The 24,825-nt window shown below is 39.2% G+C and overlaps 1 protein-coding gene and 1 pseudogene across 2 annotated transcripts in view; one reads left to right on the top strand and one right to left on the bottom strand.

Annotated features, from left to right (window-relative positions):
* Nucleotides 1-24,825, top strand: part of TASP1 (taspase 1) — a 312,488-nt gene that overhangs the window by 246,601 nt on the left and 41,062 nt on the right. The window lies entirely within an intron of this gene.
* On the bottom strand, nt 23,146-24,302 carry LOC129022121 (glyceraldehyde-3-phosphate dehydrogenase-like; annotated as a pseudogene).

Genomic DNA, 24,825 nt, shown 5'->3' with positions numbered 1-24,825 from the left:
GAAAACATAGGGAAAATACTTCAGGACATTGGTTTAGGCAAAGATTTTTGTGGCCAGGACCTCAAAAGCACAGACAAAAAATCCCAAAAGAGACAAATAGGACTCTCATTAAACTAAAAAGCTGCTTCACAGGAAAGGAAACAGTTGACAGAATGAGCAGACAACCAGTTGAATGGGAGAAAATATTTGCAAACTTTTCTTCTGACCAAGGACTAATAATCAGAATATACAAGGAACTCAAACAACTCAATGTTTAAAAAAAAAATCGCATTAAAAAGTAGCCAAAAGACATGAGTAGATATCTCTCAAAAGAAGACATACAAATGGCCAACAGACATGTGACAAAATGCTCAACATCACTAATCATCAGGGAAATGCAAATCATAAACACAGTGAGATATTATCTTACCCCACTTGGAATAGCAGTTATTAAAAAGACAAAATATAACAGGTCCTGGTGAGGATGCAGAAAAAACGAAACTCATACACTGTTGGTAGAAATGTAAATTCATACAGCCACTATGGGAAACAATATTGAGATTTCTCAAAAAATTGGAAATAGGACTACCATGCAATCCAACCTTTCTACTACTGGGTATTTATCCAAAGAAAAGGACGTCAGTACATCAAAGGGATACCTGCACTGTACTTGTGTGTTCACTGCAGCACTGCTCACAATAGCAAGTATATAGAATCAACCTAAAAATATATCAACAGATGAATGAATCAAGAAAATGTAGTCCATATACACAATGGATTACTATTTGGGCATATTAAAGAATGAAATCATGTCATTTGCAACAACATGGATCGAAGTGGAGGTCATTATGTTAAGTGAAGTAAGGCAGGCACAGAAAGACAAATTTAGCATGTTCTCACTTACATGTGAGAGCTCAAAAATGCTGATCTCATGGAGATAGAGAGTACAATGATAAATACCAGAGACTTGGAAACGTGTGTGAGTGGGAGGAGGGAATGAAGAGAGGTCGGTCAATGGGTACAGTTAGATAGAAAGTATGAGTTCTAATTTTTGATAGAGTAAGTTGACTATAATTAACAACAATGTATTATGTATTTCCAGTAGCTAGAAGATAGAACTTGAAATTTTCCCAATATGTATAGAAATGATAAACACTCAAGGTGATGGATACCCCAAATACCCTGACTTGATCATAACACATTCTGTGCATGAAACAAAGTATCGCATGTATCCCATACATATGTAAAATATTATGTGTCAATAAAATGATTAGTATGTCAGTTGAAAAAAATAAAAACGACTGGGAGGAGCCAAGATGGCCGAATAGGAACAGCTCCGGTCTACAGCTCCCAGCGTGAGTGATGCAGAAGACAGGTGTTTTCTGCATTTCCATCTGAGGTACCGTGTTCATCTCACTAGGGAGTGCCAGACAGTGGGCACAGGTCAGTGGGTGAGCACACCGTGCCCCAGCCAAAGCAGGGGCGAGGCATTGCCTCACTCGAGAAGCGCAAGGGGTCAGGAAGTTCCCTTTCCAGGGGTGACAGACGGCACCTGGAAAATCGGGCCACTCCCACCCAAATACTGTGCTTTTCCAATGGGCTTAGGAAATGGTGCACCAGGAGATTATAGCCCGCACCTGGCTCAGAGGGTCCTACGCCCACACAGTCTCGCTGATTGCTAGCACAGCAGTCTGAGATCAAACAGCAAGGCGGCAGCGAGGCTGGGGGAGGGGCGCCCGCCATTGCCCAGGCTTGCTTAGGTAAACAAAGCAGCCCGGAAGCCCGAACTGGGTGGAGCCCACCACAGTTCAAGGAGGCCTGCCTACCTCTGTAGGCTCCACCTCTGGGGGCAGGGCACAGACAAACAAAAAGACAGCAGTAACCTCTGCAGACTTAAATGTCACTGTCTGACAGCTTTGAGGAGAGCAGTGGTTCTCCCAGCACGCAGCTGGAGATCTGAGAATGGGCAGACTGCCTCCTCAAGTGGGTCCCTGACCCCTGACCCCCGAGCAGCCTAACTGGGAGGCACCCCCCAGCAGGGGCAGACTGACACCTCACACGGCCAGCCGCGTACTCCAACAGACCTGCAGCTGAGGGTCCTGTCTGTTAGAAGAAAAACTAACAAACAGAAAGGACATCCACACCAAAAACCCATCTGTACATCACCATCATCAAAGACCAAAAGTAGATAAAACCACAAAGATGGGGAAAAAACAGAGCAGAAAAACTGGAAACTCTAAAAAGCAGAGCACCTCTCCTCCTCCAAAGGAACGCAGTTCCTCACCAGCAACGGAACAAAGCTGGACGGAGAATGACTTTGACGAGCTGAGAGAAGAAGGCTTCAGACGATCAAATTACTCCGAGCTACGGGAGGATATTCAAACCAAAGGCAAAGAAGTTGAAAACTTTGAAAACAATTTAGAAGAATGTGTAACTAGAATAACCAATACAGAGAAGTGCTTAAAGGAGCTGATGGAGCTGAAAACCAAGGCTCGAGAACTACGTGAAGAATGCAGAAGCCTCAGGAGCCGATGCGATCAAATGGAAGAAAGGGTATCAGCAATGGAAGATGAAATGAATGAAAAGAAGCGAGAAGGGAAGTTTAGAGAAAAAAGAATAAAAAGAAATGAACAAAGCCTCCAAGAAATGTGGGACTATGTGAAAAGACCAAGTCTACGTCTGATTGGTGTACCTGAAAGTGACGGGGAGAATGGAACCAAGTTGGAAAACACTCTACAGGATATTATCCAGGAGAACTTCCCCAATCTAGCAAGGCAGGCCAACATTCAGATTCAGGAAATACAGAGAACGCCACAAAGATACTCCTCGAGAAGAGCAACTCCAAGACACATAATTGTCAGATTCACCAAAGTTGAAATGAAGGAAAAAATGTTAAGGGCAGCCAGAGAGGAAGGTCGGGTTACCCTCAAAGGGAAGCCCATCAGACTAACAGCGGATCTCTCAGCAGAAACCCTACAAGCCAGAAGAGAGTGGGGGCCAATATTCAACATTCTTCAAGAAAAGAATTTTCAACCCAGAATTTCATATCCAGCCAAACTAAGCTTCATAAGTGAAGGAGAAATAAAATACTTTACAGACAAGCAAATGCTGAGAGATTTTGTCACCACCAGGCCTGCCCTAAAAGAGCTCCTGTAGGAAGCTAAACATGGAAAGGCACAACCGGTACCAGCTGCTGGAAAATCATGCCAAAATGTAAAGACCATCGAGACTAGGAAGAGACTGCATCAACTAACGAGCAAAATAAGCAGCTAACATCATAATGACAGGATCAAATTCACACATAACAATATTAACTTTAAATGTAAATGGACTAAATGCTCCAATTAAAAGACACAGACTGGCAAATTGAATAAAGAGTCAAGACCTATCAGTGTGTTGTATTCAGGAAACCCATCTCACGTGCAGAGACACACATAGGCTCAAAATAAAAGGATGGAGGAAGATCTACCAAGCCAGTGGAAAACAAAAAAAGGCAGGGGTTGCATCCTAGTCTCTGATAAAACAGACTTTAAATCAACAAAGATCAAAAGAGACAAAGAAGGCCATTACATAATGGTAAAGGGATCAATTCAACAAGAAGAGCTAACTATCCTAAATATATATGCACCCAATACAGGAGCACCCAGATTCATAAAGCAAGTCCTGAGTGACCTACAAAGAGACTTAGACTCCCACACATTAATAATGGGAGACTTTAACACCCCACTGTCAACATTACACAGATCAACGAGACAGAAAGTCAACAAGGATACCCAGGAATTGAACTCACCTCTGCACCAAGCTGACCTAATAGACATCTACAGAACTCTCCACCCCAAATCAACAGAATATACATTTTTTTCAGCACCACACCACACCTATTCCAAAACTGACCACATACTTGGAAGTAAAGCTCTCCTCAGTAAATGTAAAAGAACAGAAATTGTAACAAACTGTCTCTCAGATCACAGTGCAATCAAGCTAGAACTCAGGATTAAGAATCTCACTCAAAACCGCTCAACTACATGGAAACTGAACAACCTGCTCCTGAATAACTACTGGGTACATAACAAAATGAGGGCAGAAATAAAGTTGTTCTTTGAAACCAACAAGAACCAAGACACAACATACCAGAATCTCTGGGATGCATTCAAAGCAGTGTGTAGAGGGAAATTTATAGCACTAAATGCCCACAAGAGAAAGCAGGAAAGATCCAAAATTGACACCCTAACATCACAATTAAAAGAACTAGAAAAGCAAGAGCAAACACATTCAAAAGCTAGCAGAAGGCAAGAAATAACTAAAATCAGAGCAGAACTGAAGGAAATAGAGACACAAAAAACCCTTCAAAAAATTAATGAATCCAGGAGCTAGTTTTTTGAAAGGATCAACAAAATTGATAGACCGCTAGCAAGATTAATAAAGAAAAAAAGAGAGAAGAATCAAATAGATGCAATAAAAAATGATAAAGGGGATATCACCACCGATCCCACAGACATACAAACTACCATCAGAGAATACTACTAACACCTCTACACAAATAAACTAGAAAATCTAGAAGAAATGGATAAATTCCTCAACACATGCACTCTCCCAAGACTAAACCAGGAAGAAGTTGAATCTCTGAATAGACCAATAACAGGAGCTGAAATTGTGGCAATAATCAATAGCTTAGCAACCAAAAAGAGTCCAGGAGCAGATGGATTCACAGCCGAATTCTACCAGAGGTACAAGGAGGAACTGGTACCATTCCTTCTGAAACTATTCCAATCAATAGAAAAAGAGGGAATCCTCCCTAACTCATTTTATGAGGCCAGCATCATCCTGATACCAAAGCCGGGCAGAGACACAACCAAAAAAGAGAATTTTAGATCAATATCCTTGATGAACATTGATGCAAAAATCCTCAATAAAATACTGGCAAACTGAATCCAGCAGCACATCAAAAAGCTTATCCACCATGATCAAGTGGGCTTCATCCCTGGGATGCAAGGCTGGTTCAATATATGCAAATCAATAAATGTAATCCAACATATAAACAGAACCAAAGACAAAAAACACATGATTATCTCAATAGATGTAGAAAAGGCCTTTGACAAAATTCAACAACCCTTCATGCTAAAAACTCTCAATAAATTAGGTATTGATGGGACGTATCTCAAAATAATAAGAGCTATCTATGACAAACCCACAGCCAATATCATACTGAATGGGCAAAAACTGGAAGCATTCCCTTTGAAAACTGGCACAAGACAGGGATGCCCTCTCTCACCACTTCTATTCAACATAATGTTGGAAGTTCTGGCCAGGGCAATTAGGCAGGAGAAGGAAATCAAGGGTATTCAATTAGGAAAAGAGGAAGTCAAATTGTCCCTGTTTGCAGACGACATGATTGTATATCTAGAAAACCCCATCGTCTCAGCCCAAAATCTCCTTAAGCTGATAAGCAACTTCAGCAAAGTCTCAGGATACAAGATCAATGTACAAAAATCACAAGCATTCTTATACACCAATAACAGACAAACAGAGAGCCAAATCATGAGTGAACTCCCATTCACAATTGCTTCAAAGAGAATAAAATACCTAGGAATCCAACTTACAAGGGACGTGAAGGACCTCTTCAAGGAGAACTACAAACCACTGCTCAAGGAAATAAAAGAGGATACAAACAAATGGAAGAACATTCCATGCTCATGGGTAGGAAGAATCAATATCGTGAAAATGGCCATACTGCCCAAGGTAATTTACAGATTCAATGCCATCCCCATCAAGCTACCAATCACATTCTTCACAGAATTGGAAAAAACTACTTTAAAGTTCATATGGAACCAAAAAAGAGCCCGCATCGCCAAGTCAATCCTAAGCCAAAAGAACAAAGCTGGAGGCATCACACTACCTGACTTCAAACTATACTACAAGGCTATAGTAACCAAAACAGCATGGTACTGGTACCAAAACAGAGATATAGATCAATGGAACAGAACAGAGCCCTCAGAAATAACGCCGCATATCTACAACTATCTGATCTTTGACAAACCTGACAAAAACAAGAAATGGGGAAAGGATTCCCTATTTAATAAATGGTGCTGGGAAAACTGGCTAGCCATATGTAGAAAGCTGAAACTGGATCCCTTCCTTACACCTTATGCAAAAATCAATTCAAGATGGATTAAAGACTTAAACGTTAGACCTAAAACCATAAAAACCCTAGAAGAAAACCTAGGCATTACCATTGAGGACATAGGCATGGGCAAGGACTTCATGTCTAAAACACCAAAAGCAATGGCAACAAAAGCCAAAATTGACAAATGGGATCTAATTAAACTAAAGAGCTTCTGCACAGCAAAAGAAACTACCATCAGAGTGAACAGGCAACCTACAAAATGGGAGAAAATTTTCGCAACCTACTCATCTGACAAAGGGCTAATATCCAGAATCTACAATGAACTCCAACAAATTTACAAGAAAAAAACAAACAACCCCATCAAAAAGTGGGCGAAGGACATGAACAGACACTTCTCAAAAGAAGACATTTATGCAGCCAAAAAACACATGAAAAAATGCTCATCATCACTGGCCATCAGAGAAATGCAAATCAAAACCACAATGAGATACCATCTCACACCAGTTAGAATGGCAATCATTAAAAAGTCAGGAAACAACAGGTGCTGGAGAGGATGTGGAGAAACAGGAACACTTTTACACTGTTGGTGGGACTGTAAACTAGTTCAACCCTTGTGGAAGTCAGTGTGGCGATTCCTCAGGGATCTAGAACTAGAAATACCATTTGACCCAGCCATCCCATTACTGGGTATATACCCAAAGGACTATAAATCATGCTGCTATAAAGACACATGCACACGTATGTTTATTGCGGCAGTATTCACAATAGCAAAGACTTGGAACCAACCCAAATATCCAACAATGATAGACTGGATTAAGAAAATGTGGCACATATACACCATGGAATACTATGCAGCCATAAAAAATGATGAGTTCATGTCCTTTGTAGGGACATGGATGAAATTGGAAATCATCATTCTCAGTAAACTATTGCAAGAACAAAAAACCAAACACCGCATATTCTCACTCATAGGTGGGAATTGAACAATGAGAACACATGGACACAGGAAGGGGAACATCACACTTTGGGGACTGTTGTGGGGTGGGGGGAGGGGGGAGAGATAGCATTGGGAGATATACCTAATGCTAGATGACGAGTTAGTGGGTGCAGCACACCAGCATGGCACATGTATACATATGTAACTAACCTGCACATTGCTCACATGTACCCTAAAACCTAAAGTATAATAATAATAAAAAAAAGAAAAAAAAGAAAAACATAAAATAACCGATATTGAGTATATTCACATCATTTAAAAGCTAATTTCAAACCCAGGAAGGATAAAAAATAATAGAAAAAGTTCAATGAGATAAAAATTAGAAATAAAATAGTTTTCAAAAATGAAAGCTGGTATGGCTATATTAGTGTCAGACATAGGAGATATGAGATGAAACAGGACATTTCATATTGAAAATGTGGTCCATTCAATTAAAAAGGTATAAAACTTCTAAATATATATGTGCCTAGTAAAAGAAACAAAAATTGAGAGTAATAAAAGGAGTAATAGACAAATCTATAGTCATAGTTGGAAACTTTAACATCCTTCTTTCTCTCAGTATGAAATAAGACATACAATAGTAAATGACTTGAATAAAAATTAGTAAGGATGTGAATAATAGACCCAACTTGACCAAAGTGGTATTTATAGAACATGACATTCAAGAAGTTATTATTTTCAAGTCCATAAGGAATATTTACCAAGAGAAACTGACAATTATTTTCAACTGAATGATAATTAAAACAATATATCAGAATTTATAGGATGCAATTAAAACATTAAAAGGAAAAGTATGTCCTTAAATACTTATGGTAGAAAAGAAAGTTTAAAATAAATGAGTTAAGCTATCATCTTAAGAAGCTTTAAGAAGAATAGATGGAAAATAATCAAAATAAGAATGCAAGCAATAACGTAGAAAAGAAATTTTAAAATGGAGAAAAACAAAGCTAGGCGGTTCTTTGAAAAAAAATTAGTGAAATTGATAAAACTTTAGAAAGAATGATTAGGAAAGAAAGAAAGAAACCCACAAATTACCAATAGCAAGAATGAAAAGGAAATAGTAATGCAGTATCACCGATTCTGTAGGCATTAAGTGGCTAACTTTATTTCAACAGAGGCAGCAACTGGATGAAATTTATTAATTTGTGGAAGAAAACCAACTTAACAAACTGAACACAAAAAAATTTAAATAACCATTTACATATTTAAGAAATTGAATTTCTATAAGCAAAACATTCTCATAAACTTTATGCCCAGATGGTGTCACTGGAATCTTATATCAGACATTTCAGGAAGAAATAACATTAATCTTATGCCATTTCTTTCAGAAAAACAAAGCAGAAGGATTGTTTTCCAACCCATTTTATGAGACAAGGGTAAGCTCAGTATTTGACAAAGATGTTACAAGGAAGGAAAACTACAGACCAATAGCTGTCATGAATATATATGCAGAGATGCTTAATAAGTTATTACTTTGGAATGAAAAATCCAGCAGTATTATTGCCCGTGGACACCAAATAAGGTTTTTCCAAGGAATGCACAGTTGACTTAACATTTCAAAAGTCAGTCATTGCCAACAAATGATACTGGAACATAAAGATATCCACATGTAAAATAATGAAGTTGGACACTTTATCCCATATATAAAAACTAACTCAAAATGTATCAGGAACCAAAATGTTAAGAGCTAAAACTATAAATTTCTTAGGAGGACTTAGGAGTAAATCTTTCTGTCCTTGGATTATGCAATTATTTCTTAGATATGATTCCAAAAGCACAAGCAACAAAAGAAAAAATAAATAGGACATCATAAAAATTTAAAACTTTTATGCTTCAAAGGATAACATCAAGAAAGTAAAAAAAGCCCACAAAATAGGAAAAAATATTTGCAAATCATGTAATTGGTGAGGAGCTTGTACCAGAACATATATAGAACTCTTACAACTGAACAATAAGAAGGCATAAAATGGGCATGAGATCTGAGTAGACATTTTTCTAAAGAAGATATACAAATAGCCAGTAAGTACGGGAAAAGATGCTCAACATCAGTAGTCATTAGTGAAATGCAGATGACAACCACAAGTAGATACCACTTCACATCCAACAAGATGGCTATGATAAAAATTGTGAATAATAACAAGTCTTGGTGAGGATGTGGAGAAATTGGAACCCTCATATATCGCTGATAGGAATGTAAAAGTGGTGCTGCTACTTTGGACAGCAGTTTGGCAGTTCCTCAAAAAGTTAAACATAGAGTTACCATGTGACCCAGCAATTCCATTTCTAGGTATATACCCAAGAAAATGAAAAGATATGTCCACATAAAAACTTGTGCATAGATACTTTTAGCAGCATTATTCATAACAGCAAAAAAAGAAGAAACAATCTAAATGCCCATCAGCTGATGAATGGATCAGCAAAATATGAAATATTCATACAATGGAATATTTTCAGCTGTAAAAAGGAATGAAGTGCAGATATATACTGTAGCTTGGATGAACCTTGAAAACATTATTCTAGGTAAAAGAAGCCAGACACTAAAGGCATAAGGTAGATTAGTGGTAGAGGTAAGGGAATGGGGAGTGAGTGCTAATGGGCACAGGGTTTCTTTTAGAGGTGATGAAAATGTTCTGGAATTAGAACATTGCACATTTTTCAAATATATTAAAAACTGCTGAATTGAACAGTTATTTAAGTGGATGAATTTTATGATATATGAATTATATCTCAGTAAAGCTGTTAAAAATATTAATTGATATAATTTACTCTGTTACCAAAATAAAGGAGAAAACCCATATGTTCCTCTTGATTCCATATGATCATCTTAACTTGCATGAATGATAAAAACCTCAAAATAGCCAGGTGCAGTGGCTCATGCCTGTAATCCCAGCACTTTGGGAGGCTGAGGCGGGCAGATCACCAGGTCAGGAGATCGAGACCATCCCGGCTAACACGGTGAAACCCCGTCTCTACTAAAAATACAAAAAATTAACCAGGCGTGGTGGCGGGCACCTGTAGTCCCAGCTACTCGGGAGGCTGAGGCAGGAGAATGGCGTGAACCCAGAGGCGGAGCTTGCAGTGAGCAGAGATCGCACCACTGCACTCCAGCCTGGGCAACAGAGTGAGACTCTGTCTCAAAAAAAAAAACAAACAAAAAAAAAAACAAACCTCAAAATATGAGATATCCAAGGAAAATTCCTCAATGTGATTAAGGGCATCATCTATCAAAAACCTACAGCTAAAATCATACTAATTGGTGAAACACTGAACAGTGTCTTTCTAACACTGACAACAGGCAAAGAGGCCATCCACTCATCACTTCTATTCAGTATTTTATTGGATGCTCCAGTAGTACAATAAAGCAAATAAAAGATAAAACTGGGAAAAGAAATAGTAAAAACCGTAGTTATTCTCAGAGGACATAAAATGAATCTAACGAATGATGTGCAAGACCTGTTCCCTGAAAACTATAAAACCTTGCTGAGAGAAATAAAAGACAACCTAAATAGACAAACATGCCATATTCATGGATTGGAAAACACAGTAAGATAGCCATTCTTTCCACATTCAGCTATAGATTCAAAGCAATCTCAATAAAAATTCCAGCAGACATTTTAAAATAAGAAATTGACAAGTTGGTTTTATGCAAAAATCAACTTTAAAAAAGATCAGAGTTAGAGGACTTACAGTACCAGACTTTAAGACTTACTGTTAAGCTACTGTAATCAAGGCAGTGTTCCTCCACAGAAGAGGCAACCCTAAAAATCAATGTATCAGCTTTGAAATCAGCAGGAATACCGTCCAACTCTGCAGTTTCACAGCATTCTGAGGGAAGGGAATTGCCAGATTGGTTGATGCAGCAGGGTCCACCAGACACTGCAGAAATTATTAAATATTTTCTCAGAATTAGAGACGGAAATTTGTGTCTCAGGAGGAAACTGGCTGGGCGTGGTGGCTCATGCCTGTAATCTCAGCACTTTGGGAGGCTGAGGCGGGCGGATCACGAGGTCAGGAGATCGAGACTATCCTGGCTAACATGGTGGAATCCCGTCTCTACTAAAAATACAAAAAAAAAAAAAAAATTAGCTGGGCATGGTGGCACACACCTGTAGTCCCAGCTGCTCGGGAGGCTGAGGCAGGAGAATCGCTTGAACCCAGGAGGCGGAGGTTGCAGTGAGCCGAGATCGCGCCACTGCACTCCAGCCTGGGCAGCAGAGGGAGACTCCATCTCAAAAATAAATAAATAAATTAATTAATTAAATTAAATAAACCAGATTTTATTCAATGTGGAGGGCCAGAATAATCACCAGCAATGTGGATGCTGTTTGTCGTCAGATGAAAGAATTGTCTTTACAAGAAAGATTTGCAAAATGAGAAATTATACATTCAACAACCTTAATAAAATATTCTTTTAAAAAAATGAAAGAGGAAATTTAAATGGACACTTGTATCTCCTGATGTATGTATTTTGGTCAGCTTCTTCACAAGCTTACCTAATTGCTTACGTACTTTAAACTTTAATTAAGTATAAATTTAAAATGTTATCCTATTAATTTACTCTTGGCCTTCAAGTATTACCAGTGTTAAACTACTAAAAGCACACAATATCTAGTAAACTGTCATAGGTTTCTGATAATCTCACTTTTCTTTCAGTCTGTTTAGGGATATAAAGAATTTTTCAGGTGAAGTTGCTGCTTTAGGGAAGTGATTTTTCTAAAATTAGGTGAGGATTAGTGAAATAATAACACTTATTTGTTTTTAATTCTCAAATGTTTTATTCACAAGGTTATTGGGGTATAACTGACTAAATAAGTGTATCCTGCTCTTAAAGATAAAAATATAACCAAGGTAAAACAGGTGACTTTGTGGTATTAAGACTAGGGCAATAACACAAAGGATTATTTGTGCTAAAAATTTTTTTTTATGTGTAACAAAAGATTATTTCTGAACAGAGATTCAGAAAAAAATGTAAATGAAAGATAAATTAAGAAATCAAAATTGATATAGAAATAGGTGTTTGACTAGAAATTGCAATTTATTTGAGATATTTTTTCTTTTATTCTTTATTTTATCATTTTGAATGTGATTATGTATGTAAATCTTGATGTGATGACTATTAACTTTTCTCAGCTTTAATGTCTGAAAACCTCATGAAATCATCCTATTTACCTAAATAATGCAATTTATTTATTTATTTATTTACTTACTTTAGAGACAGGATCTCACTGTATCACCCACTTGGAGTGCAGTGGCACAATCATAGCTCACTGTAACCTCAAACTCCTGGGCTCAAACGATCCTCTTGCCTCAGCTCCCCAAGTAGCTAAGATTATAGGTACACCACCAGGCCTGGCTAGTTTTTAAATGTTTTGTAGAGATGAGGTCTTGCTATGTTGCCCACGCTGGCGTAATCTCAAACTCTTGGCCTCAAGCAATACTCCCACCTCGGCCTCCCAAAGCACTGAGATTACAAGTGTGAGCCACTGCACACCTGGCCTATTTATAAAACTTTAATAAGCTCTTCTTGGGCCAAGGGTAAACCCTCACAAAGCTAAATAATTTTCCTACATAACTTTGACTTTGTTCACAAAGTTATGTTGAGTGAACAAAGCCAGACATAAAAGAGTACTAAGTGAATTATTCTATTTATATGAAGTTTAATAACTGGCCCAACTAAGCTATGGTGATAGAAATCAGAAAGTGATTGCTTCAAGAAAAGGGCATGAGGGAATTTGGGGGCAGTAATAGAAATGTCCTGTGTGGAAAATGTTCTCCTTAGGATTTGGTTTCATGGGGGTACAAATCAATAAAAATCATCAAACCCTTTACTGAACATCTATGCACTTTATTGTATGTAAAATCATACCTCTGTTTTTTGAAAGTCTTAAAAATGGTATTAGCTAGACTATCGGGGTTTGTTTTTGTTTTTGTTTTTTACGAGATAGGATCTTGCTCTGTCATCCAGGCTGGAGTGCAGTGACCCGATTATGGCTCACTGTAACCTCAAATTCCTGGGTTCAAGAAATCCTCCAGCCTCAGCCTCCCTAGTAACTAGGGGCACACCTCACCTGGCTAATTTTTATTTTATTTCTTGTCAAGACAGGGTCTCGCTTTGTTCCCCAGGTAAGATTGTCTTTAAAGAGGCATGTAATGATTGACAGCATGGGCTTCAGAATTAGTCAGACTTGGATTTCAATCCTGGAGTCCCTGCTTTATAACCCAGGGCAAGTTACAACTTTGATCCTTAGTTTCCTCATCTATTGATGCTTTGATAGAATTCTGAAAATTAGTTGAATAATAAAAATGAAGTGCATGTAATAGATGCTGCATTTGTTATGGTGGGTGGTGGTGGCAGCAGTAGTTGTGGTAGAGGAAGCTCCACAGGCCCCGTTTACACTGCAGTTATGCTCCCAAAGGTGCCATTTATATTGACTATGACAAGAGTGATGCCACCTGAATTTTCACCATGCTCCTTTGGTGGAAATGGTAATGGTTATTACATTTTGACAAAATGCAACTGTAACTTGCAAGTTAATGTTAATAAGTTAATAAGTTAATGTTAATAAGTTAATAAGCCAGTTGGCAAGTGAATTCAGAGTTCCCAGAACAGGAAAAAAAAATTGTTGGAAGCTACAAGAAAAGACAGTCCTCCCTGAACCCTGCAATTCAAGCCAAAATGGTGGCAATGGAGCTCTTTCTAAAAACTATCTGATAGAGGTCTACCACTTTGACAGCGCCACAACTTAGGTTTTTAAATCAAATCTGAGGTGTGCCTTCAGCATTTCTTTTAAGCTTACCCATCCAAGTAATTTTCCTTTTGAAAGAAGAAGGGAGAATATTGCTTACTAGCTGTGTTAAATTTCTCTTGTGTGAACCTTGATTACAGGCAATCTTCTTGTATTACACTGAGCACTGGGCAGTGGAACACCCACAGGATGTATTGACCATGAATCCCTTAAAAGAGACTTCCATTTCACAATAGTGGCCAATGGCATTTAGTCATTGAATGGATGTATCCAGCCAAATAGATTTATTGGACCATATTTTAGATTTGACAGGAAACACCTGGATACAAATTGGCCTTAGTATTAACCAAATTTTAACTGCTTTTGATAATCTAGTTCTTATATTATCCAACAACTAAAGGCATCTGATCCCTGGCGGGAAGCCAACTGCCTCAGGATGGTAGTTAAGGTGCCACCGATAAACCTATATACCAAGAAAACATCTGAGACAGCTAAGTTTGGCAAGTGCACTTATAAACCACAGGAAAAGTGGCTAATCACTGATTTTACTTGTACCTTTTAAGTTTGCCCAGAATTTGAAATGTAGAAACTTGTGTTTCTTTTCCATGCTCTTAGGGCTGCAAGGATGATCCCATTGGGTCTATTTAAAAAGTCATTTACACAAACAGGAAAAGACTGCGGAAGATTGAATGTATGAAAAACAGTTTCCTCAGCCTCAGGTTAATTTCTAAGAGTCGTTGGTAATTTTATTTTTGCCTAATTAGTCTTACATCATTAATTTCTTCCAAATGATTCATTCAACATTGCTCCAAAGCAATAAATAGAAAAACAAAGAGGGAATTTACTGTGTTGTTAAGAGTATAAGTCTTCCCAGAGGTGCAAATAATATGTATTCAAATTATTCTCATTTTAATCATGGTGTAGGGTAAGATCTTTGCACAGATAAATGTCTATTTTAATCTATTACTTGACTTGTAGACCCTCCATGTTAGTAGAAATGAAGTGGATGAACTTCTTTATTTTAGCAACATGAAAAGTAATGAAAACATTAATTTCTCTATCTCCACATACGTATATAGTTATCAGCCACAGATGTGAACTTAACTTAGAATATCACCTTGTTACCTTCTAGTACCCAACATTTTAGATAAATATATATCTTCCCAGCCAGACTCATGCCTGCTGTTTGCTCACAGGACATATAACCATGACATGTAAATGAGACAAATGTACTTAAAAATGATTGACTTTATTATGAATAGGAAATGAGTAATGATTACCTATGGTGTTTTTGTTTTTTGGTTGGGAAGCAGTAGCCAAATGATGAAAGGAATTTTCTCTTGTTTTTTCAGTCTCGAGACAAAAACTATAATATTGGTCATGTCATTGTTATTTCAGGTTAACTTACTAACTTGAGAAAAGATATTGGTTTCTATGATTGTAAATACTGAGAATCCCCCATTGATTTTATGCTGTAACAACTTTTATTACATTATTTTATTAAATGGGTGAGTTACAGATGTGGAATCTACTAGGTATATCTTATATGTGCAAGTACTAATGACAACACAGGGCCCAACACATAGTAGGCATTTGGTGGACAGCTCTTTAATGAGTGACTGCATATTGAGCTTTAGGGTGGAACTTTGAGTTAGGATGGTGCGTAGATACAACATTTTGTTCCCACTGTCCTTTCTTCCCAGTAATCTCCAGATTTAAGATCAAAAGCTGTATTCATCATAGCAGCTTTGAAAAAAATTAAATATATATAAAATACAAATTATTATGGAAAAATTTTACACAGATTTAAACATTTAAAATTTTATGTTAAAATATGATTTTTAAGTTCTGGTTTGTTTTCTCCTATAAGAGCAGATGATTTGACAACACTGGGACCCACTTCCTATGTGGCAGTGATTGGTTAGAGCCAGGTGGTAGCCGCCCTGTTTGGTGAAGCCTGGGCACTTCACTTCCACAGTCCTACACCTGACCTGCTTCACAGGCATTTGAGACTAACCCGTGTTGTAGATTTTGAATCCTAAGCCAAGTCTATCTGCTAGAATACATTTTCATTCCAGTATGATTCATTCAAATAATATAGTTTAGGTTTTTTTAAAAGTCTTCATCTTGGAGTGCTTGTTCTGTTTAATCCTAAGGATTAGAATTTGTTTGTGATAGTTACAATGTATGACTTTTATGTTCTGTAAGTAAAGCAATACTGAAAATTTGTGAAAACTTAACATTTTAGTATTCACTAATTGAGACATTTGGCTATGGTTGCGCTGTTCTATTTACATTTCTTTCAAATACTTCTGGATGCAGTAAGTGGTAGTTACTGACAATTTGCTTTTATGCTTTTGAGCTGCCATCACTGTACTGTACAGGTTTGGACTGCACTGTCTGCTGCAATGTTGAAGGGATAAAATGAAACTTAATTTAGGATGAGGGTTATATTAACAGTTCACTAGTAGGAGATGCTCAGAGTACTTGGAAATAGATCTTTCTTCATTTGAAATAGAAAATTAATGTTATTTTAAGTGTGCTTCCTAAAACAGATTAGAACCCCAATAATTCTTTGATTTCTTCCATTGATGGCTTTTGTGAATATCATGGTAAAATTTTGAACAGTTAAGAGTTAGGGTTATTACAGTAGCTAATAATGACTGACTAAGAAGGAAGCCTTATTACTTGGCTTGAGATTTCAGCTATTAAAAAAACCTCAGTTTACTTAGGAGTAAAAGTTTGATAAAACACAGTATCTTATTTTTTGAATGAATTATTTATTAAATACCATTGAGTGCCTTCTATATTGAGGTACTTTTTTGGAGACATCATAGTGAACAAAGCAGACAAGAATCCCTGTACTTGAGGACTTACATACTGGTGGGGGAAATAACGAACAAGATAAGTAAGGCCTATACTATGTTTGTGATAAGTGCTAAAAAGAGATTTGAAGCTAGGGAAGGGGTTAGGAGGTACAGGGATTCCAATGTTAGGTAGGTTTCACTTCAAAGGTGTCATTCGAGTAAAGTCTTGGAGGATTTATGGGAGCAAGGCAAGAACATTCCAGGCATAGGGAATAACAGGTGCAAACACTCTCAAGTAGGAGTGTGCCTGGTGTGTTGGAGGGACAGTGAGAAGGCCAGTCTTAGTGGGTGAGAGTAGGCAATGGAAGGCCAGATAGATTACATAGTTTTTTATCCATGGTCAGTATTTGGGCTTTTCCCCTGAAATGGGAGCCATTGGGGAGTAATGAGCAGTGGAGTGATATGAACTGACTTACTTCTTAAGAGGTGACTCCAGCTGCTGACAGGGAGGCCGGGTGGAAGGTTGTTGCCATAGAGGTGAGTGATAATAATGACTTGGACTAGAACATTATCCACACAGGTGGTGAGAAGTAGTTGGCTTCTGCATGTATTTTAAGATAGAGCCAATGGGATTTGCTGATGGGTTGGATAGAGACATGAGGGAAATAGAAAAGGCAATGATGACTCTTAAGATTTTGGCCTAAACAGAAGAATGGAATTGCCATTTACTAGGGTGAGGAAGAAGGTGAAGTGGGGGGAAAAGATGAGGGGAAGTAGCAGAAACTCAGTTCTGGACATGTTAATTTCAAGATGCCTGTTAGGCATCAAATGGGGAGGCCCAAAAGGTAGCTGGGTATGTGTGTCTGGAGTTTAGGAGAAAGGACTAAGATGGAGATACATATTAGGGAATCTCAGCATATAAACATTTTTTAAAAAAACATTTGGATGAGATCACCAAGGACGTGAACACAGACAGGAGAAAAGATTCCTGGGGAACTTTTGTACTTATAAGTTGGGGAAGCAGCCAGGGAGACTGAAAAATTATAATCATAGAAGTCAGAGGAGAACCAGGTGAGAGTGGTGTCCTAAAAAACAAGGGAAAAGGGTGTTTCAAGGAGAAGCAGGTGATCAACTTTATCAGATGCTGCTGCTGGGCCTTGTGAAATTAGATCTGAGGACAGGCTATTGGATTTGGCATTGGAAGTCATTTCTTATTTTGATAAAGGGGGGTTTTGGTGGAGAGGTGAAAGCAAAAAGCTGATTATAGAGGGCTTAAAGAGAAAATGGAAGGAAAGAATTTGAGGTAATAGGTGTAGAGAACTCTTTCAAAGAACTTTGCTGTAAATGGAAGTAAAGAAATGGAGTGGCGACTGGAGGAGGAGGTAGATCTATGGAGTTATTATTTTTACCTCAATTTCCAGTGCAACCAGATGCTTCACTTTATATCCAAAACACTTCATAGACATTTTTCTTTAAAATGAGTGGAAGAAAAGTGGTCTAACTGTTGAGTCTTTGGACACTCCAACATTTAGTCGTTGGGGAGATGAGGAAGAATCAGCACAGGAAAGTGAGGTTATGTTTTGGGGTAAAATAAAAGGAAAGTTTCAGCATATTATTTGTAGTAGTTCCAGGTACAGCTAGTATTAAAGGAAGGCATTCCTTGACATTTGGGATGAACGAACTTTTACAGAGTCACACAGGCCTTTTGAATGCAGGATGTCTGAACCTTTCTGTGCTCATGTGCCTGTCTAGCTCTAAGAAGGGTAGAACAAGGTGGAGCAATACAGTTGCAGCTTTTGCCCATGCTCCCGCACTGGCCCCCCACTTTTTTTTAAAAAGAGAGCACCTCCCAGGACCCAGCAGAAGTCAGCTTGAGAAATGATGCTTTCTGGGTCTCTGTGCCTTCACAGTTCTTTGGGGGCATGGGTCGGATCAGTAAGTCAGGAAGCACAAGATTTTGACAAAGAGAACTTTCTTCAAATAAGTTGGTGGTGATTTGTATTTTTCCCCTCCAAAATTCCTCGCTGACGGATTAACTGAGATTCTCAGGAAATTGTCCATTACACAAATGGAGAGTAGCCTCATTCTTAATGATAGTTTAAGTGTTAGCCTTTCATTTCTTTTCAAATAGAAGATGCTGTTTTCAAACAGAAGATGTTCTTTTCAAACTATAGTAAGATTCATGTTATCTGGCAGCTTACCAACCAGAAGACCATAAATGACATTTTGGGTTTCACCTAGTACAAATCATCAGGATGTTGAGACCAGGTTCCCTATGAAGAAGAAACTGGGCTGTCTTGACCAAGGAAATGGTGACCCAGAGCCTCCCCTTACAGACCTGAAGGGAAACCCTCAGTAGTAAAACTCCGTAGAATGTCAAAATCAGAAAGAACTCTGAATATAATTGAGTTGAAGTTTTTCACTTTTACCGACAAAGACATTGAAACCCAGAAAGCCAGTGATTTCCTGATCCAGAAACTATCCAATCTATCAACAGCAGAGTTGAGGCTCAAACTGATTTCTCTGAGTCCCAGAATCATCTTGAAATTTGTTGGTAAGATTTGTTCCAGTAGCTTTCCTGAGCAAGCTGTGTTTCACCCTGAAAACCTGCTTTGTCTAAAGCCTCCTGCAGTTAAAGGCATGTCTCTTAACAGAGCCAGATTTAGAATCCTCCTTCATGGTAAGTCTTCAGGGGGAGTCAAGATAGCCCTAAATTTGGAGTTCAGAGGCTTTCATTCACATCTCAATTTTTCCACTTCCTCTCTGACCATAAGCAAACCACATTACCATTCTGTCTCATTTGTTTTTTGGTTTTTTTTTTCATCTGAAAAAAATAGGTATAGTATACATCTTTCTGTCTGACATGGTATTTCGAGGGATCTCATTGATGCAAAAGTGCTATGGAAACTAAAGCATTATGCAAATATAGGGACTTATTGTTAAGATTTCACAAAGAACTAGTTTCTGCGTCCTGCAAAGACATAATTGCACTTAGAGCAAGATCCACGTGTTTCATTCTTCTGTTCCCCCATAATAACTTGCAGAATAAATATTTGTTAAATAATGGAGCACTTTTATCACCTGTAGCAAGAGGGAATATTCATGATAATTCTCCACGTGAGTGGTGAAATAATAGGTACTGTGGGGCTTGCCGTGTTTATGTGAGTATCTTTACTGGGCTTTTAACCTAAAAATAGGAGGGAACTCTTGTCTGATGTTGCCTCTGACTGAAGTGTGGTGTCAGTGAGCCTGGTGATAGTAAGAACCAAAGTGGCCTTGAGGCTGGAAGAACATGGTGTTCTCATCAGAAAGCATTTTAATCTTATTTTAAGGCTCCTTAGACATGATATTTGTATGTGAGAACAATAGAACTTTTTGCCCTGTATATATCCCTGTTTCAGTGCGAACAATGAAATTTACCCGAATGTCATCTTTGTGTTTCATCTGGCATTCTTGTTTTCAATGTGGAGAATGAGGTATGAGCGACACACAGTAAGATAAATAACATATGGCATTCCTTTCTCATTCTGTTGATATTTCTGATTGGTTGGCTGAACTCGGGAATTGTGTCTTCAAATTGCTCTGGCCTATTTAATACTTTTAATTTAAGACAATGAGAAAATAGAAGTAAATACTTTTTTTTTTGATTCATTAACAATGTATACACAAGCTAAATGAAGTCAGCATCAGAGATTGTCCAAACTCTGAAAGGATGCTCTAGAGACCATCTAACCCAGTCTTCATTTTCCATTGCCCAATATCACACAGGCTTAGTAAGTGGGCACCCAGATCTTTTCACCTATAGTTAATGGATTTTTATTCTATAAAATATACACCTTATTCTAGACTATATTAAGAAGGTTCATGTGAAACTGTCAGCTAGTTGAGTACATCTGCTTTCAGGATGAAGTCTGAAGACCAAACTATTTTTAGAGCAGTTAACTACATTCCAAGGTTTAATGCTGCACGCAAAGAATGCTTAGAATATACTTATTCACAAGTTGTGTCTTTTTGAAAGACAGCTCTTAAAAAACGATGGGTAGGGAACTTCTGGGAAAAGGATAGGGGGTGGGTGGCAGTGTCTCCCGAGTCAGCTCATTAAGAGAGGAAAAAAATGTAAAAGCCCACAATAGAAACAAGGCAATAAAAACCAACCAGACACACTTCCCCAGCCCTTCTCTTGCCTTTCTCTCTGGACTTAGTCATTTAAGGTGTATCATGTTTGTGGCACTAAAAGAAAGCTGAGGGCGGCTGGGTGCAGTGGCTCATGCCTGTAATCAGCACTTTGGGAGGCCGAGGCAGGCGGATCATGAGGTCAGGAGATCGAGACCATCCTGGCTAACATGGTGAAACCCCATCTCTACTAAAAAAAAAAAAAAAAATTAGCCAGGTGTGGTGGCATGCACCTGTAGTCCCCGCTACCCAGGAGACTGAGGCAGGGGAATCTCTTGAACTTGGTGGGCGGAGGTTGCAGTGAGCCGAGATCGCGCCACTGCACTCCAGCCTGGGCGACAGAGCGAGACTTCGTCTCAAGAAAAAAGAAAAAAAAAAAAAAGAAAGCTGAGGATGACTATTATCATGTCAGGCAAGAATTCACAATGCAAGGATGTAAGGTAATACCCAGTTCACAGTACAATCTCACAGTACCATATACCATATTTACATTGCCCAAGTAGTGATAAATACAGAAGAGAAGCTTAACTTGTTAAATGGATTTTTATTCTATAAACTATACACAGTATTCCAGATTATATTAAAGTTCATGTGACATTGTTAGTGCATGAAAAATTAGATGTTTTCTATCACTCAGCAATTTGAAAAATAAGTAAGAATTAACAGGAGAAGGGAGAGTGGTGGAAAAAAAGGGTATCTGTTTCTTCAGAAGCACATGGTAACATAAAATTGAGCTGAACACACTTGTCTCAGGAGGCTAGAGTCCTGCTTTCCAGGAAGGAAAATGCCCATGCAAACAAGTTTACCATAGTGTTTTTCATGTTCCTCCTTGTGCTGGATTTGTCAGAATGTTATTAATGCAGCACTATACAACAAATGGACAAGACTCAAGGGCCCCCATTTGACTGCTGTTTAAGTTGCTCATGCCTCCAATGATCTGTCTCTGGAAGAGGACTTTTAAAATTAAGTCGTGTGCAGTTTTCCTAGAAACCATACAAGAGCAGTTTCTAAGGTGGTCTTAGAAGATCTTAACATTGAGTATGAGTGTTAGGAAATTTCAGCTACTACTTAAATTGTGTTAGGTTATCAGGCAATTATATACTTTCTATATTACTTTTCTCTTAATGTTCTTATTTTAAAATCTTTGAGCTAAATTTGTTAATCCATTATATTTGGTTTTATAAAAAGATATAGCCCTAATATTGGCTTTGATCAGTCAGTTTAATTTATAAGTTGATAGTTTTTCAAGGGGTGTTAACCTCAAGAATCTGTCTGTGCTTCTCAGGGAATTAGCAAGAAAGCAGCAAATTTATAACTACATGGCCAGTGGATCCCATTGGTGTGGAGCTGTTTGCATCTGAGAATCTAAAGCTCCATCTCTATTCTAACAGTGCCATCAATTGGAAGGTGGAAAATTTTAGTTAGTCTCTACTTTTAAAAAAAAACTAAGTTTTTTTTTTTTTTGAGATGGAGTCTCGCTCTGTCGCCCAGGCTGGAATGCAGTGGCGCGATCTTGGCTTACTGTAAGCTCCACCTCCAGAGTTCACACCATTCTCCAGCCTCAGCCTCCTGAGTAGCTGGGACTACAGGTGCCTGCCACCACGTCTGGCTAATTTTTTTGTATTTTTAGTAGAGACGGGGTTTCACTGTGTTAGCCAAGATGGTCTCAAACTCCTGACCTCGTGATCCGCCCGCCTTTGCCTCCCAAAGTGCTGGGATTACAGGCATGAGCTACCGCACCCGGCCTTTTTTTTTTTTTGAGAGGGAGTGCTGGAGTGCAGTGGCACGATCTTGGCTCACTGCAACCTCTGCCTCCTGGGTTCAAGCGATTCTCCTGCCTCAGCCTCCTGAGTAGCTGGGATTACAGGCATGCGCCACCACACCCAGCTAATTTTTTTTTTTTTTTTAGTAGAGATGGGGTTTTGCCCTGTTGGCCAGGCTGGTCTTGAACTCCTGACCTCAGGGGATCCGCCTGCCTCAGCCTCCCAAAGTACTAGGATTACAGGTGTGAGCCACCACGCCCGTCCAAAAAAATCTAATCTTTACAATGGCAAACTAGTGTGATTGACTTTTCAGCCAAACAGATTGGTCATATCAGTTAAAACACTTAAAACTCTTTTTTCCCCTTTTTTTTTTTTTTTTTGGCTGAGCGCAGGGGACTTTATTCATGGTATACAACAGGGTGGGGCTCCCTAGGCCCCTCCCTCTTCAGGGTGTCTGCATGGACATTGTGAGGAGGGGAGATTCTCAGTGTGGTAGGGGACTGAGTGTGGTCCCAGCAGCTGAGGGCCTCTCTCTTCCTTTCATGCTGTCGCTGGGGCTGGTGGTCCAGGGGTCTTACTCCTTGGAGACCATGTGGGCCATGAGGTCCACCACCATATTGCTGTAGCCAAATTCATTGTCACACCAGGAAATGAGCTTGACAAGGTGGTTGTTGAGGGCATTGCCAGCCCCAGCATGGAAGATGGAAGAGTGGGTGTCACTGTTAAAGTTGGAGGAGACAATCTGGTGCTCAGCGTAGTCCAGGATGCCCTTGAGGGGCATCCCTCTGACGCCTGCTTCACCACCTTCTTGATATCATCATATTTGGCAGGTTTCTCCAGACGGTGGGTCAGGTCCACAACTGACACATTAGCAATGGGGACATGGAAGGCCATGCCAGTGAGCTTCCTGTTCAGCTCGGGGATGACCTTGCCCACAGCCTTGGCAGTGCCAGTAGATGCAGGGATGATGTTCTGGAGAGCCACACAGCCATCATGCCACAGTTTCCCGGAGGGGCCATCCACAGTCTTCTGGGTGGCAGTGATAGCGTGGACTGTGGTCATGAATCCTTCCATGATACCAAAGTTGTCATAGATGGCTTTGGCCAGGGGTGCTAAGCAGTTGGTGGTACAGGAGGCATTGCTGACGATCTTGAGGCTGTTGTCATACTTCTCATGGTTCATGCCTATATGAACATGGGGGCCTCAGCAGAGAGAGCAGAGATGATGACCCTTTTGGCTCTCTGCTGCAAGTGAGCTCCAGCCTTCTCCATGGTCGTGAAGATACTGGTGGACTCCATAATGTACTCAGCACCAGCATGGCCCCATTTGATTTTGGTGGGATCTCACTCCTAGAAGATGCTGATGGGATTTCCATTGATGACAAGCTTCCCATTCTCAGCCTTGATGGTGCCGTGGGATTTGCTGTGGGTGGAATCATATGGGAACATGTAGACTATGTAGTTGAGGTCAAGGGAAGGGTCATTGATGGCGAGAACACTACTTTACCAGAGTCAAAAGCAGCCCTGGTGACCAGCGCCCAGTACTGCCAAATCCTTTTACTTGGGCCTTCACCTTCACCAGGGATGTGGCTAGCGCTGCATGAGAAGATGCAGCTGTCTCTTGAATGGCAGGAGCAGAGTGCCTTAAGATTCTGCATGTTTACATAAACATAGCCCTAGAATGGTCTATTTCAGTCATTTACCCACTCGGCATTTCCGGAGTAGCATGCTTCTGTGTGAAACACATGGTCAGGTACAGGGAAACTGAGATGTATGTAACACAAGCTTCTGCCCAAAACCGACTTTCAATTACAGAAACCTAAAGACTCAAAACCAAGACTGGATGAGAAATGCTCATATGGGTGCTATAGGAGCTAGAGGAAGAGCTTCTAAGTTGAGTTGGGTGCCTGGTCAAGGCTTCCCTTGAGAAAAAGCCAGAGAAGGGTATTAGAGACATGGTATCACAGAGAGATGTATGAGCAGGGCATGTAGCAAGGAGTGGAGGGAGATGACCCAAAATGGATGTCTGCTGCTTTTTCATGTATCATTTTAATGTGTTATTTCCCATTAGTTCCAAATTTCAATAAAAGTGCATTGCTATTTAAATATTGTAAAAGTACATTGTTAAGTTCTTCTGCTTGTAGGATACTCTAGAGTCTACACAGTCCTTAGACACTTGCTCAAGGTAAAACAGTTTATTGCATTTTTTATGCCGATATCCAGGTTTGTTGTAGAAA

Source organism: Pongo pygmaeus, chromosome 21 (assembly GCF_028885625.2).
Source record: "Pongo pygmaeus isolate AG05252 chromosome 21, NHGRI_mPonPyg2-v2.0_pri, whole genome shotgun sequence".
In the NCBI taxonomy this organism is placed as follows: domain Eukaryota; kingdom Metazoa; phylum Chordata; class Mammalia; order Primates; family Hominidae; genus Pongo; species Pongo pygmaeus.
Note: the sequence above shows the minus strand (reverse complement) of the source record. Positions and strands in the feature narration are given on the sequence as shown.